Source organism: Eubalaena glacialis, chromosome 10 (genome assembly GCF_028564815.1).
Source record: "Eubalaena glacialis isolate mEubGla1 chromosome 10, mEubGla1.1.hap2.+ XY, whole genome shotgun sequence".
NCBI classification, from domain to species: Eukaryota; Metazoa; Chordata; class Mammalia; order Artiodactyla; family Balaenidae; genus Eubalaena; species Eubalaena glacialis.
In genome coordinates this window covers 106,171,487-106,186,478 of record NC_083725.1, presented here as the reverse complement: position 1 = coordinate 106,186,478, position 14,992 = coordinate 106,171,487, and the positions used below count along the sequence as shown (strand labels likewise).

General features: G+C 55.2%; 1 protein-coding gene across 2 annotated transcripts in view; it reads right to left on the bottom strand.

The window, feature by feature from the left end:
• The window catches only part of CD82 (CD82 molecule), a 49,893-nt gene that overhangs the window by 23,892 nt on the left and 11,009 nt on the right, over positions 1 to 14,992 (bottom strand). The gene's annotated exons all lie outside the window — the stretch shown is intronic.

The following is a 14,992-nucleotide window of genomic DNA, read 5'->3' as shown; positions in this document are numbered from 1 at the left end:
GAGCACCCCGTCACAAGTGGCATGGAAGCAACATCTGACCGAAGACTTACGGGGAATTCAAGTGCTACGTGGGGAGATGAGACTGAACACTCATCCAGGCTCCAGGGTCCAAGGCCTGGATCTGAGAAATGCGGGGACAGCAGTGACTCAGAATCAGGGAAGTCCGGCCTCAGCAACTCCACCTGGGGCTTCCCCCAGGCCCAGAGGGGGAGAAAACAAGGGCTTCCCCCCCCCCGCCCCCCCGGGTCAGGAGATCCAGAGATCTGAGATCCTGAACCCAGGCCTGGCCCCAGGAAGGCCTGCTAGGGATGGTCCACAAGAAGGAGAGCTATTGTTTCCTCTCTCCCCTCCCAGCGCAGCGCCTGACAACCACAGGCTCTTCGTAAACTGGCGCGGAGAGAAACAGCAAGAGAGGAAAGAGTCTCTCACCAAAGGAGGCCTGTTTTTCTTTCCTATCAGGGACCTGCTTGAGTCTCTCAGCCCCAAGCAGCTTATAGATAAATCATCATTTCCCCAGAAGAACTCCACCACAGCATTTGAGCGGGGTGCCCCAGGAGCGGGACGCTGGCTGCATTCTTGTGAAATTGGAGAAGTGTTGAAACAGTCCTTTGGCAACTGATGTCCGCCAGCAGCGTTGCACAGGCAAGGGAGTGTCTCCACTCTGCAGCTCCCACATCCTCCGCTCAGGCTGGGTGTCCAGGGCAGCCTTGCCGGGTGGCGGGTGCTCAGAAAGGGGCAGTTCTTAGGCAACAGTGAACACCTGGCCTCCCCATCAACAGCATCTGCTCTGGACAGCCACTGGCACGTGTCATCCCTTTAATCCTCACGACCTGCCCAGAAGGTGAGGAGGGTCTTCCTGTCCTGGGGAGCATGGGGTGGGGGGACAGCCTCAGAGAGAGATGAGGTAATTTGCCCGAGAAACATAGCTCGTTAGGCAGTGGTAACTCCCGAGGTCAAGATCTGTGAAGAGCTGCCTTCCGGGGAGTGGCCACGGCTGTATAAAGGGGTCTCTGGGGATGGCTGGGATTCCATTGTCCGAGTAGGTGGTGAGCACCAAGGTCACTGCTCAAAGGAGCTCTGGTTTGTGGGCAAGGAGGCAGAGGCTGCTGGGCTGGTATCCCCCCACTCTCCGGGCAACCCCGCTGGCCTCTTGTCACTCACACAAATTGTACTAGGTGTAGGGCAAAGAAAGCCCTTCAGCATCCTACAAGCAAACTAAAGCTCAGAGGGGTGAAGGAGCTTGCCCAAGGTCACGGGTACATGGACCAGCAAGGACAGACCCAGTCCTCCTGCCCCCTTAGGCCACCTCCTCCTCTCCAGGAGGCAGCTGGGTGGGTTCAGACACTAACACAGGAGCCAGGCAGCCCCATGACTGGCAGGCGGGTTGGCCAATCAGGGCAGGCCCAGAGACTACCTGGGAATCACCTGAGGGAAGAGAAGGGGCTGAGAATCAGAGCCCGGGGTGGGTGGCTCCAGGGCCTGTTGGCCAAGATCCAGGATACAAAGTGTTTCTGCCCCGCAAGTGTTGACATTCCCCGCTCACAGCAACAGGGAGCAGGAGATGAACATGTTCTCCATACTGGGCAGAAGATGGGCGGTTCCATGAAGGGCTGGGAGTCAGCTCAGTCTGGGGACGTATCCAGGTTGCCCCATGATGGGGGCTGGTATCAACCTCAGGGAGCCCATAACCACCACCAAGCCCCGAGGAGACCCCAAAGTCGGATTCAGAGGGCCTGGGGTTACGCTCTAGCTCCGCCCACCCTGAGAGGCCTCAACCTCAGTCTCCTCATCCACAACAATAAGAATAAGGGTTGGTGTAGGGCAGGGATTAGCCAGTTGGGGTCTGTGGATCAAATCCAACCCACCGCCTCTATTCTGTACGGCTTGCAAGCTAAGAACAGATTTTTCATTTTTAAATAGTTGGGAAAAAATAAAAAGACTATTTTGTAACATGGAAAATTAAAATAAATAAGTTAAGTCGTATTGGCACCCAACTGTATTGTCCACAGCTGCTGTCACAGGCAACGGCAGAGTGGGCCGGTTATGACAAGAGACCACTGCCCCGCAAAGCCTAAAACATTTACTGCCTGGCCCTTTATGGAAGAAGTTTGCCAGCCCCTGGGGCAGGGGATCAGATGGTACACACACAAGTGTCTGTAAAAGATGGCGAGGATCAGGACTTCCATTAGCTCGGGATCTTGGGGGAGAACGAGCTGGGTGGCAGGAATCGAATAGTCAGGAAAGAGAAGACACAGGATCCCTAGACAAGGGTTCGAATCCTAGCTCTGCCGACGCACAGCCACAGAGCAAGGACTCACAGGGCCTCGTTTCCCAACTGAACCCCGTGTTATAAAGAAAAGTGAGATCAGCGCCTGGCACAGTTAGGGCTGGATGAGCTGGAGCTGGGTAAGCGTCTTTATCGGCACTTGTGGAAGGAGTGAAGGGTGAGCGTTTCACTTGCTCATGAAATTAAACAAAGAGAGAGTCTCCCAATATTGTGCTTTACAGAAATACTAGAAGGTCTGCCCATGCTTTCCTGTGAGGATGTCTGGACAGCCACAAAACAAGGGAATGAGATGCAAGCGCATCTTATTTGGAAAGTTCTGGAACAGTCACTGACAGCTCTGTGAGCAGTAGGAAGGAGGTGCTGATTTTATGTTATACTCTATAGCAGGTAAACTGACCATTTCTAAGCAACTCCAATTTAAATTGACCAAATACATAATTTTATGCCAAATCAGTTTATACAATGGAATTATTATACTACTAATATTTTACTAACTCATCCTTTAATACACACCTCAGACATCCACCTCCTCCAGGACACCTCCTACTCCAGCCACCCTTGTCACTACCATCAGGGTCACACGCTCCCCACCAACACACATGCTGGTTAGGAGCCCTCCCCCTCTGCTTCCTTCCAATGGCACTGGATACTAGAGCAGTTCCTGCGACGGGCTCTGGCATCAAACTGCCTGGGTTTGAATGATGTTCTATCACCTCCTAGCTGTGTGACCTTGGACAAGTGACTTAACCTCTCTGAACCTCAACTAACTCATCTGTGAGAAGAGGAAAATAAAACCTTTCTGGCAGATTTGCCCAGAGATTAAATTAGATAACGTGGGTAAAATGCCTGGCATGAAGTAGGTTTTCAATAAATGGAGGTTACTATTATAACTCATGATGCTGTACAGTAGTTTTCTACTTACTTGCCCATCTCCCCCGTGGACTGTGATAGCTTGAGGGGAAAGACTATGTACTATTTACGAGGTCAAAGTAGGCTCCCAACAAATTTGCTGAATGAAAGACTAGATGCATGGATGGAGGAAGGGAGGGAGGGAGAGGAGGAGGGATGAGCACATGGATGAAGGGATAGATGGGTGATGGAGGGATGGGTGGATGGAGGGAGGGATGAGTGGACGGATGGTTGGGTGGATAGATGGAGAGGTGAAGGGGAGGGGAAGGAACTTCCACATAGAACACCAGGACTTTCAAGTGCTCAGTCACGCAAAGGGAGTCTGAGATCCACTGCCCCTAAATCAGCTGAGACTCTCTTTTCAGTCTTCTTCTGTCTTCACCCAAGGGGTGGGGTGGGGGATGTGTAGGCTGAGCACTCTGAGCCACCTCTGCATGCCAGGACCCCCAAGCAAGGCTCCCTCACCTTCCCCGGAGCCCCTGGGGAAGAACCCCTTCTTTAAGAGAACCTCTTGTCTGTGTTGGGGCTCTGTGAGTCCACCCCTGCAGAGTAGGAGGTTGGTTTATCCTTCACTTGAGGTTGGGGGAGGAGCCCTCCAGCCTGACCCCAGAACCTGGGTGTCCCTGAATAGCCTTGGGGAAACCAAGTGGTGCGGTGGTGCAGCCCCTCTAGAGCCAGAGTCCAGAGGTTCGTGCCTGGCGCCTGCTCTGATGGGACGTGCTGTTTGAGACCCAGCACAGGTGACTGTCCCCGGACCTCCCCGCCCCCTGCCGCGGACCTGCCTCCTCAATGGTCAAACAACAGGCTGGGACCAGAGCAGCAGCATTTTCCAGAGTAGTTCTTCAGAACACAAGTCCTAGAAGACATGCCCTTAAGAACAAGAGTCTTTGCTGTCACCAAGTTTGTGGAGCGCCAATTCTCCCCGAGAGTCACTGTACATTAGGCACTTAGTGTCTCCAAGACACCTGGCAGTAAACACTGCTGACTTAAAACCATCTTTCACTCAACAGCCTAACATCACGTGGAATACATATTAGGCTCTTGAGGGTCCCTTGGGGGCCAGGGCTCCTGGACTCTATGTGCTGCAGGATTCAGAGGAGGCGAGGAGATGCACGGCCCTTCGACCCACCAGCTGGCTCAGACCCAGCACCTAAGAGCCATGCTCGGGTCTCTTCCTCATTCCCCTCATCCCACAGCCCAAATGCGTCTCCTCCAATCCACCACCTCTCCCGGCCCCATGCCTCACCTCCCCCCTGGACCAGTGCAGCTCCCTGATTGGTCACAGGCTCCACTCCTGCCCTTGTCAAGCTGTTATGCACACTGCAGGGAGGGCTCTTTGAAAAATGCAAACTAGATCTTCTCACTCCCTTGCCTGCAACCCTCCAATGGTGATGTAGCTGACACTTTGCTATAAAATCCAGACTCTTATGTGGCCAGCGGGGCCCTGCCTGGTTGGCCCTGCCCCTCCTCGGTCCTCAGCACCTCCGTCCTCCCCATCCCACCTTCATCCCTAAGGCCACTCTTTCTTGTTGTTCTGTACACCAGGCCCCTGCCCACCTGAGCGCCTTTGCCCTCACGGTTCCTCTGCCAGGAGCACTCTTCCCCCAAAGCCCCTGGCTCGCTCCTTCCCTTCCTATAAGTAGACTGAGCTACTCCTCCCAGAGGCCCTACCCGACCACCTGATCTATACAGCAGGCCTCAACTCTAGCTGCGCTTAGAACCAAAATATGCCCATGCACAGCCGCCTGTCCTTGCCCTAGGCAAGTCATCAGACTCTTGGGTATGGGTGGCTTCGCTGGCGACCCTAAGGAGGAGCAGCTTTGACACCTGGGCCTGTCACATGACCCTGCTCATTGCAGTCATCCTACTGGTCCACTGGGGTATCCGGAGCCCCCATTAGAATATGGTTCCTTCAGGGGAGGGGCTGCGTCTGCCTCATTTGCCCCGTACCCCAGAGCCTAGGATAGTGCCTAGCACGTAGTAACCCCTGGATGTGTATTTGCAGGAAGAAGGAACAGAAAGGGGAGTCTGGGGAGGTCAGGAAAGGTTTCTTAGAGGAGATAAGAAAAACCAACTTTGATCCTGCAACTGGAGGTTTCTGGGCCTTAAAACTGACATCATTGGCTTGTGGGGAGGGGGTTGCTTCCTCCCAGGACTGGATTTTAATCTCCTCTGGGTCAGAAAAGCCTGATAGAAGCCGTGAACCCTCTCTCTATAAAGATGCATGAAGACAGGCAGGCACATGCTTTCATCCGGTTTCAGGGGGTCACTAACCCTGGAAAGCCAGGACTTACTTTCCCCATCTCCCAGTTGCTTTAGAGCAGTGGCCCCCAGTCTTGGCCCTACATTAGAATTATCCGGAGAGCTCTAAAACGTGCTGGTGCCTGCCCCGCCAATCCCCTCCCCCAAGCCCCTGAGATCCTGATTTAATTGGCCTGGGGTGCAGCCTGGGCATCGGGGTTTTTTTAAGCTTCCCAGGGGATTCTCATGTATTGAGACCCAGCATGGCCTGGTCCCTCTGCTCTGAGCGGGAGGCAGGAAGGCCTGGGGTCCCTGGTGCAGCAGGTCCTGGCCGGGGAGAATCTCACGTGAAGCTTCCTGTACCTCTGCTCCATCCTCCACTTCCTGAAGGCACACTCCTGGCATCATTCACCAGAGAGCAATATCCCGCTGCGCAGAAGACTTTTGAGATCACTGCATTTCTCAGAGGGGCCAGAGAAAGCAGGAGACCACAGGTCACAGAGCAAAATCAGGGCTGCGCACGCAGTGGAGGACCTGCAGATTCCTGGTCCAGGCTTTTCTCTTTCCATCTGCTGTCCTGCCCCAGCTCACCGGGCCTTCCGCATAGAGATTTAAGGAGAACTGGACTCAGAGTCACACAGCAGCCCTTGGTTCCCACCCCTGGATCTGCTACGTATGGGCCACGTAACCTACAGAGCTGCCTCCTTATCAGTGAATGGGGAGACTAAACCCACCCACCCCTCACAGGTGTGAAGGTGAACTGTAATCAGGCTAGCACATAGTAGGGCTCGATCCATGCTGGCACCCTGGCCCCCTCCTCCCACTCTCTCTGCCTGAAGATGCCAAATCTGCCACATCTTACCAGCTGTGCGGCTTTGGGCAATCACTTCACCCCTCTGTCTCAACTTTCCCACCTGTAAAATGGACTTAATAATGGGCTATGGTGAGGCTTACATGAGTTAGTACCCATAAAATGCCTGGCACCTAGTAAGTGTCGAGTAAAAGCCACCAATTACGATGATGATGATTATTATCCGGAAGTTGCTGATTTCCTGACCAACAGTCTGAAGCCCTCTGGGGGCCTAGATCCAGCCTCCAGATACATGCCCAGCCTGGAGGCTTCTGTGCCAGAGAGTAACTACTGCTGCTCTCAGGCAGGGGGGTGGGGTGAAACAGGGCAGGGCTGGGTCACCTAAGGAAGGAGGCCTCTGCCCTCCACAGGGGCGGGGCCTCTGTCCCTGAGCTCTGGGCTGTGCCTCAGGGGCCTGCCTGAGACCTGGACGTCCAGCCAGTTTGGTGAGTCAGACAACTGATCGGTGGGAGCTCAGTCAGCTTGGAGAGAAAGTGGAGTGAGAAAGCCTGGCCTGGCTGTCTACTCTGGAAACCTGCCTGTCAGCAGACAACTCCACCTGCAAGCTGGTTCTTGGCCACCCAGCTCTGCAGTTCTCTGGACTTTGTCCCGTGAAAAGAGACTGGTCACAGGTGGCTGTGTTTGTTTTCATGTGTGACAGGTGATGTGTTTCCTGAAACCCATGCTGACTCCAGGGGCTGGCTTTTTGACCTCCCTACTACCTTATTTTTCAATCTTGGGTCTTACCTTTTCCCCTTGTTGTTAAAACAGAAAAATAAAAATAAAAGGCTGTTACCCGGGACTTCCCTGGTGGCACAGTGGTTAAGAATCTGCCTGCCAATGCAGGGGACACGGGTTCGAGCCCTGGTCCGGGAAGATCCCACATGCCGCGGAGCAACTAAGCCCGCGCCCCACAACTACTAAGCCTGCTCTCTAGAGCCCGCAAGCTACAACTACTGAGCCTGCGTGCCACAACTACTGAAGCCTGTGCACCTAGGGCCCGTGCTCCACAACAAGAGAAGCCACCGCGATGAGAAGCCCACGCACCACAACGAAGAGTAGCCCCTGCTCGCCGCAACTAGAGAAAGCCCGCGCGTGCAGCAATGAAAGACCCAAGTCAGCCAAACATAAATTTAAAAAAAAAAAAAAAAAGCTCTTACCCTGGCAACCAGAAAATCAGGAGGCCATAAAGCGTGATTAGGATCTCACATTTCCTTCAAGACTTAGGTTTGAATCCCAGCTCTGCTTCCTCCTGTGTGACCTTAAGCAAGGGAGTTACTGAACCTCTCTGAGGCCAACGTCTCATCTCTAACATGGGGATACTAGCAGGAACCCCTGTCTCGTAGGGTTGTTGGAGGCCTGAGATGGGGCGAATAAAGAGCTCTGGGGGCACTGTCAGCTGCTCACAACGCAAGTGAGCAAACCCCACCACCACCAACACCATGGCGTGGAAGAAACACATCCAGATCAGACCTCCCCAGGAATCCCAGGATTTTAGAGCCCAAGGCCTCCTGTTTGTCTTACAGATGCCAAACCCAAGGAGCAATGAAGGACAGCCCCGTCACATGATCCCATGAGCCAGTGTGACAGGCTCCTGTTCTCCTGAGGACCTTAACAGCCTGAAGCTGGGACTGACCCCTGACATTTGGGGGAAGGAGGCCAGGGGTAGCAGAGGAATGTAGGCCACCAGCCACCCTGGCCAGACTATGGCAGTAGAGTGACAGCACTTTTTCATTTGTATAATGCCATTCCCACGTTCTCTCATTTAATCTCTGTAACAACCCCCTGAGATATTACTACCCCTATTTAGCAGATGAAGAAACTGAGACTCAGGTTCAGTGACTTGCCTAAGGTCACACAAGTAAGTGGCTAAGCCCTGATTGAACTTTAGGTCTGACCTGAGACGAGAGCTCCTTTCTCTTCACCTGCTGCCAAAATGAATGAGGTCAGTGGTGGAGCCCGCCCGCCCCACCCTGCCACACCTCAGTCTGCTTGCCTGACACCCCATCTTACCCCAGCTCTGAGGCCTGACTTTTGGCTTCTGTCAGGAAGGAAAAGATCAGCCCCACCAATCTTGGCCACACTGTTCCTTCACTGGCTGCTGAGGCCAACAGATGTGGTCCTTCCTTGCTTTTCTCTGAAACCCAAGCAATGAGACCAGAGGGCTTTCAGCATGAAGAAGGGGCCACTCTGACAGAGGGTGCAGTTTTGGGGAGAGCAGACACTTCGAAACTTGCAGCTTCCCCACCTGGCCCAATGTAGCCAAAGATTCAAGTTGAGGTTGAGCCATAGTCTCTGACCTCTCCCTCTCCATGGCTCCCTTTCCTATTTTTTGCAGGCTGCTTGGTCCCCATGCAAACCCTGCTCTCTCCCAACCCCAGGTTCTAAGGCTTGCACACTCAGATTCACAGTGCTAGAAAGGCCTTTGACATCACCTACTTCAGTCCCCATTTATACGATGAAGAGACTGAGGCCCAGAGAGGACCACGAATCCCCACCCTTCTGGGGAGTGTATTTGTACAGGGCAAGGACAGGACTGGTTAGAGCCATCAGTACTTTCCAACCTGTTTCACATCATGATACATGTAGAGAAGTACACATATTTGTTCAGCACCCTGATGTGGACAACACTGAGCCTGGTCTGAGGTGACCCGCCCAGAGCTCTGTTCCCGGGGCTGAGGAGATAACCAGCCATTTGGGCACATCAGTTGGGAAGCCCTAAGTTAGAGGGATATTTAGGACTATATGAGAGGCTGCCCAGGAGCCCCACAGTCTAGGGGCCCTAACAAGAAGACCCAGATTCCCAGGTGGGCTCTCAGGGGTCAACTACCTTCTGAGGACCCCTCCCCAGCCCCATGGTGGGAGGGAGAATAATGAACCAGTTCATAGTATGCACTTTGAATTGAGAGAGACTTAAATTCTAATCCCATTTCACAGAGCTGTGTAACCTTTGGCAAGCTGCCTACCCCCCTGAGCCTCAGTGTCCTTATCTGTAAAATGGGGATATCAAGGCTTGTCCAGGAAGATGGTGGAATCAGCTTGCCAAACCCTAGAAAGCAAGCATGACAGAGGCAGGAGTCTCTGGGAAGAGGTCGTGTTAGGCAAAGAGTCCCTTCCTTACATGGCAGGAGGAGGGTATGCATAAAGACTCTCCCTTGAGATGTGGGACACACAAAGATTCCTACAAACTGACCCTGGAAAGTTATCGTCACCCAAGAACTTGAAATAGCTATCAGGCAGAGGGAGGACTGATGAAATGAATGTTAACGAAAGCATTCCCATGTGAGCGGTGCTTCACAGATCTTATCTTATTTAACCCCACATCCCCCTGCCACGTGGAGAGCATGGCTTCATCATCTCTGTTTTACAAGCAGGGTGTCTGGGGCTCAGGAAGGTGGTGGCACTTGCTCCAGTCACATGGAGGACAGTGGCCGAGCTGAACTTTGTCCTCCAGACCCTCTGACTCTGGAGTCCAATGTCCTACCTGCTTTGTGATACTGCTCCTTACTGCCAAGCCTTCTCACATGGGGTCACCCAGCATCAAAGCCCATGGAATCAGAGTACCCAGGAGTGGGGCCAGGTGTCTGCAGGTGTAACAAGCACACAGGGGTTGTGGAACTCTTACCCTACACCAGCCAGCTATGGCAGCGGTGGGTGCAGAGGGCCAGGCTGAACCACCAGGATGTGAGTGAACCTAGGCCTAACCCTCAGAGGTGACCTCAAGGGGGCAGCAAGCCTCCCCCCAGAACCGCTCATGGGTCAGAAGGCCTGAGGGGCTGCCCTCCCAGAGGGCTCCCAAGAGGCCATCTCTGCTCAGTTTCCGTCCTCAATCAATGCAGTTCTTTGACCCCCCAACTCTGGCTGGGCCCGGAGCTGGACATAGGAAGTGGATGGATGAAACCCATCCCTGCCCTCAGGGAGTGCTCAGTCTGGAGAAGGCAGAGACAGGAAAGTAAGCAATTACACACCAGCATCATCATAAAGCAGCACGGTGATTCTACCCCGCCTCCAGCTCTTCCTCTGTGGGACAGGATGGGCTCTTTAGAACACAGCCCTCAGTATTCGATCATAACAAAAGCTAACGTTTTTGCAGTTACTATTTGCCAGAGATTGTGCTAAGCGCTTCACATGGCTTACTTTATCCCTGCAATGACCCTATGAGGTAAGCACTGCTTTTAACCCCATTTCACAGTTGAAGAAACTGAGACTCAGGGTGAAGGGATTTGCCCATGGTTACACAGACCATAGGGCTGGGAGTTGAACCCCAAAACCTGACCCAGAGCCCCTGAGCATTACTGTCATGCTGCACTGCCTGCAGAAATGAAGTTATAAACAATAGGTAATTAAAATAACCTCACCAAGGCCCAACCTACATTAACTGGGTTTCACAGCCCAGCCTCTGGACCCAACCAACTGAAGACACTCTGAGGAGGCACTAGGCATCAGGGACCAGCTCACACACCCATCCCGGGGCCTGGCCAGCTGGGCGCAGGTGGCTAACAAAGGGTTACCCTCTGGGTCAGGGCTGCGGAGATGGAGGCTGGGAGCTGGGTGTGGGGAGGCTGGGAGCTGGGTGTGGGCCCTCGGCAGGGTGGCAGGGTGATTAGGGAGAAGGAGGGGGGCTCTAATCAGGGACCTCACATGGCAGCAGTCACAGCACACACCCTCCAGACCCTGGGCTCAGGAAGGAAGAGATGAGGCCACTGAGATGCCACCTCCTCCGAGCAGCCTTCCCAGAGCATTCTCCTGCACACACACTCATGGAGCACTATCTGGCAGCCCCAATCATCTCGGCATGAGTAGTTAGGGTGGGCATCGGACGGATGTGGGTTCAAACCCTGGCTCTGTCTACCCATCACTGTCACTTAACTTTTCTGAGCCTCAGTTCCCTCATCTGTAAAATGGGCTAATACTTCCTACTTCCCAAGCTGTAGTTCTCAGCACCTTCCTAGGCTTAAGAGCTATTTTGGCTTTGGGGATATTTGATGAGAGAGAGACAGAGACAGAGAGGGAGGTGAGTGAGACACAGTAAAGGCAAAGTGCTGCACACACAGGTATACGAGGTACGTTTTCTCTCATGGGTCCTGGGGGGAAACACAGAAAAGATGGAGAGTGAGGAGGGCAAGGGCAGGTCTGTAACTCCAAGAATTTGGAGGTGCAGGGTAGGGGGTAGAGGGGGGTCTTCCACCTGAGACCCCGCTAGAGGCCGCTCGGCCAGGGGAGGAGGGGGCAATGCAGGGCCTCTGGGCCCTCCCCGCTCTGTCCTTCAGTCCCTCCACCTCACCAATCTCTTCCCCTCTGTATCTGTCCCTCTCTCTGCTGGTGGCTTACTCCAGCCTTCCCCCAGCCTTCCCCTCTGCCCGTCTCTCCCTGTTTCTGAGACCAGCTCTCAAGTCTCTCCCTCTCACATCCTGAGGGCCTCAGAACACCCAGAGCGTCCAGGGCACTCACTCCAGACACAGGGCCCGGACTCCAGCACAGCCAGCCCTCCCCGTGGCGGGCACCTGGCTCCAGGAAGGGATGGCCCGGGGGCCCCACTTCCACAGTCAGCTGCAGGGGTCCAGGCCCTCCGGGGCTGGGAGGAAGGGCTGCACCTCCCACATGGCAGGTAGAGCCCAAGCCCCCAGTTCCCAGGCAGGGCGGCGGCCATTTAACCCACCCAGACACCTGGCAGTTGGGGCAGGAAAGCAGGTCACAGAGGAGACCAGCACAGCCTGTCAGGGATCTCCATTCAGGGCTCCCTGGGCCTCTTGGGTCCTCAGGGATTGCTAAGGAGCAGGGCTGGGACGGCTCCAGCTCCCCTGGACTGGGCTCAGCCAGGGTGGCCTTGGGCCTCAACACCTGCTACACCCTCCAGAGATGCTCTGGCTTCAGAGGCATGGGAGACTGATGGGGGCATTGGTTGTGGGGCAGGTAAAAAGAGAGGCAGGGGAGAGTGAGAGATGCAGAGGCAGAGATGAGGGGAGAGAGGCAGAGGCAGAGATGAGGGAAGAGAGACAGAGAATGGCAGGCAGAGAAGGACAGACAGATCCCAGGTGGAGGGAGCCTCCCGTGTAGCCAGGGCTCCAGCCCACAGACCTCAGGCCCTCTCTCTGGTCTCCACGGGAAGCCCCCAGGGGGGCCCTGAAGCAAAAGCTCACCTGGCGTGCAGGCCTTGCTGGCCCAGGTAGGACCCCACCCTGGGAGCCAGCCCAGCTCCGCCCCGCAGCCCGCCCGGGGTGCTCACCACCCTCCCGCCCCCAGTCTTCAACAACGGCCATCCCCTCCCCAGACCATTCTTCTTAGGCTTGGCCTCCCCCAGATTCTGGGAGTGCCAAGCGGTGCCCGGACAAACACACCCACCCACACACAGGCACACACACCCCCCTCTGGAGACTCCTGAGCAGGCTGGGTCTTTATCACCAGAAAGGTGCTGGAGCCACTCCCAGGCCCTAAGGGAGCTGAGGCAGGGCAAGGGACTTGACCTCAGCCCGCAGCGCCTAAGCCACAAGGAGCACCCAGGTCCCAAACAGCCCCATGGAATCCCCCCAACTCAAGCCCTGTGGAGGAAAGAGCAAAGCCCAGCCAGGTCCTCACTAACTCATTCCTCTCCCGTAAACCTCAGCTTCCCCCCCCTCAGCAATGGGGATAGTCCCTATGCCAGCCCCAGAAGCAGGGATACTGCCCCCGCCACCCTGGAGACCTAGGACTCCGCCACCCTCGCCTTCTCTCAGCCCACTTCCCACTCCCAACTCCAGGGGCACGCCTACAGCAAAATTCAGCCAAGAATATGAGCACCCACTGAGGGCTGGGGTACGGAGCTGGGTAGAGAGGTCGTGAGTCCCCACTGTGGGCTTTGAAAAGTCCTTTCCCCTCTCTGGGATGACAACAATTCACTCCTACCTTATAGGGAGGAGACAGCCTTGAGGAATCAGAATGCTCTAGCACAATAAAGGGAAGTATGGTGATTATTATCACGGTGAGAAGGTTCCAGGCCACAGAGAGTTGGGAGAAGAAGTGTGTGCAGACAGACAGACAGAAATGGAAAGGAAAGGGGCTTGGTGCCACTGGAAGGGGTCTGTGTCCCCAGTGAGCCCCAGGGGCCAGGGGTGGAGTTCCGGGAGTTCTCAGCGCAGGGACCTTGAGTCAGGCAGGGCTTCAGGCCTGGGCCAGCTCCCTGCGCTGCACAGGAAGAAACGAGCCCAGACGGATGGTGACCCCGCACGCCAGGCCCAGAGCCAAGAGCACAGCAGCCTGGTGAGCCTCCAGGTGGCCAGAGGGAAAGGGGGCTGTCTGTGTCGCAGCAGGAAAGCGGACATGGAAATGAACTGACTGGCCGGACTCCAGGCTCCTGGGAGGGAGCACACAGCACTTCACGTCACCTGGATTCCCACCCCTACTCCTCCAGCTCTCCCAGGAAGCCCTGTGTGACCCTGAGAACACAGGTCAGAGGCGTATGCCCCCTCCACAGACCTGGAAACTGAGGCTCAGGAGGTACTGTGCCCAGGATCACAACGTGAGGCTGGCAGAGCCTGTTTGGAGCTAATTCTGTCCCTCTGCCCAATCCTTCCCCTGTTATCTGCCTAGAATACCTCCCAGCTAGAGAAGATAGAGTTCAGGCCTGACACCAATGCCCAACCAGACACCCATCCCAGGGGGTTGGGTGGGTGGAGGAGGAATGAAACCCAAGCTGATTGCAGGCAAGGGGAGGAATCTGCACTCCCGAGCACCTCAAACCCACGAGACGTCAGCGAGCACCTCAAACCCACGAGATGTCATCGGCAGGTGTTTTGCATATTGCATCTCACGCCAGCCTCACAGTGGTCGGTGAGGAAGATAGCTTTCTTATTTTTATAAAGAAGCCAGTGGTCAGAGAAGAGAAGTGGCTTGCTTGGGGTGGGGGAAAAGTATGAGTCACAGGTCTGAGGCTGACCCTGAGGGACTCAGCTGTCCCCAGCCCATGCAGTCCCAGCGCCCTGAGCCCCGCCAGCCTGACAGACCCCCCAGTGCTTGGGCCCAAAGGAACCACAGTCCCTGCTCTCATGGCCACCCTGGTGAGTTATCTAACCCTGCTAGCCAGTTTACCCATTGGACAGAACCCAAGACAGTTGAGTTGGCTTGGCCACAGGGAAGAAGGCGGCTAGAACTGGGTCTGGAGGGACAAGGAAGACGCAGATCAGGAGATAAGGGAAGAGCTGAGGGCATTCAGGCAGAACCACAGGGCAGGGGCACCGAGGCCTGAGAGTCTGGAAAATTCTGTATCGTGTATCTGGAGGGCAGGCACAGTGCTCAGAGCAACCAGGAGCTGAGGTGGGAGGGGGACCTTGGCCAGACCCCCCTTCCCACCAGGGACCTCAAATGTCCGGGTCTGGGCAGGAACCAGTAACAGGGGCAGCCTGGACCACCCTATCTTCCTTCCCCACGGTTTCTGGCCCAGAATGAGGATCTCCGGCCAGCCTTTCCTGGAGTCCTGGGCCCCTGGCACCCAAGAGCCACCACCCCAACTAAGAGCCCTGGGATCCCCAATCCTGAGCTGAGAATAGAAAGGAGCCCAGAGTTCTCCCTCCTTACTTAGGATGCAGCTTGGGCTGATGGACCAGGCTCAGGATGGGGAGCAAAGACAGCACAGGTTCAAGTCCTGGCTCTATCCCCTCCTTAGCCGTAGGATCCTGGGCATCTCACTCACAGCCTCTGTCGTGATCTGTAAAATGGGCTCAGTAATAATA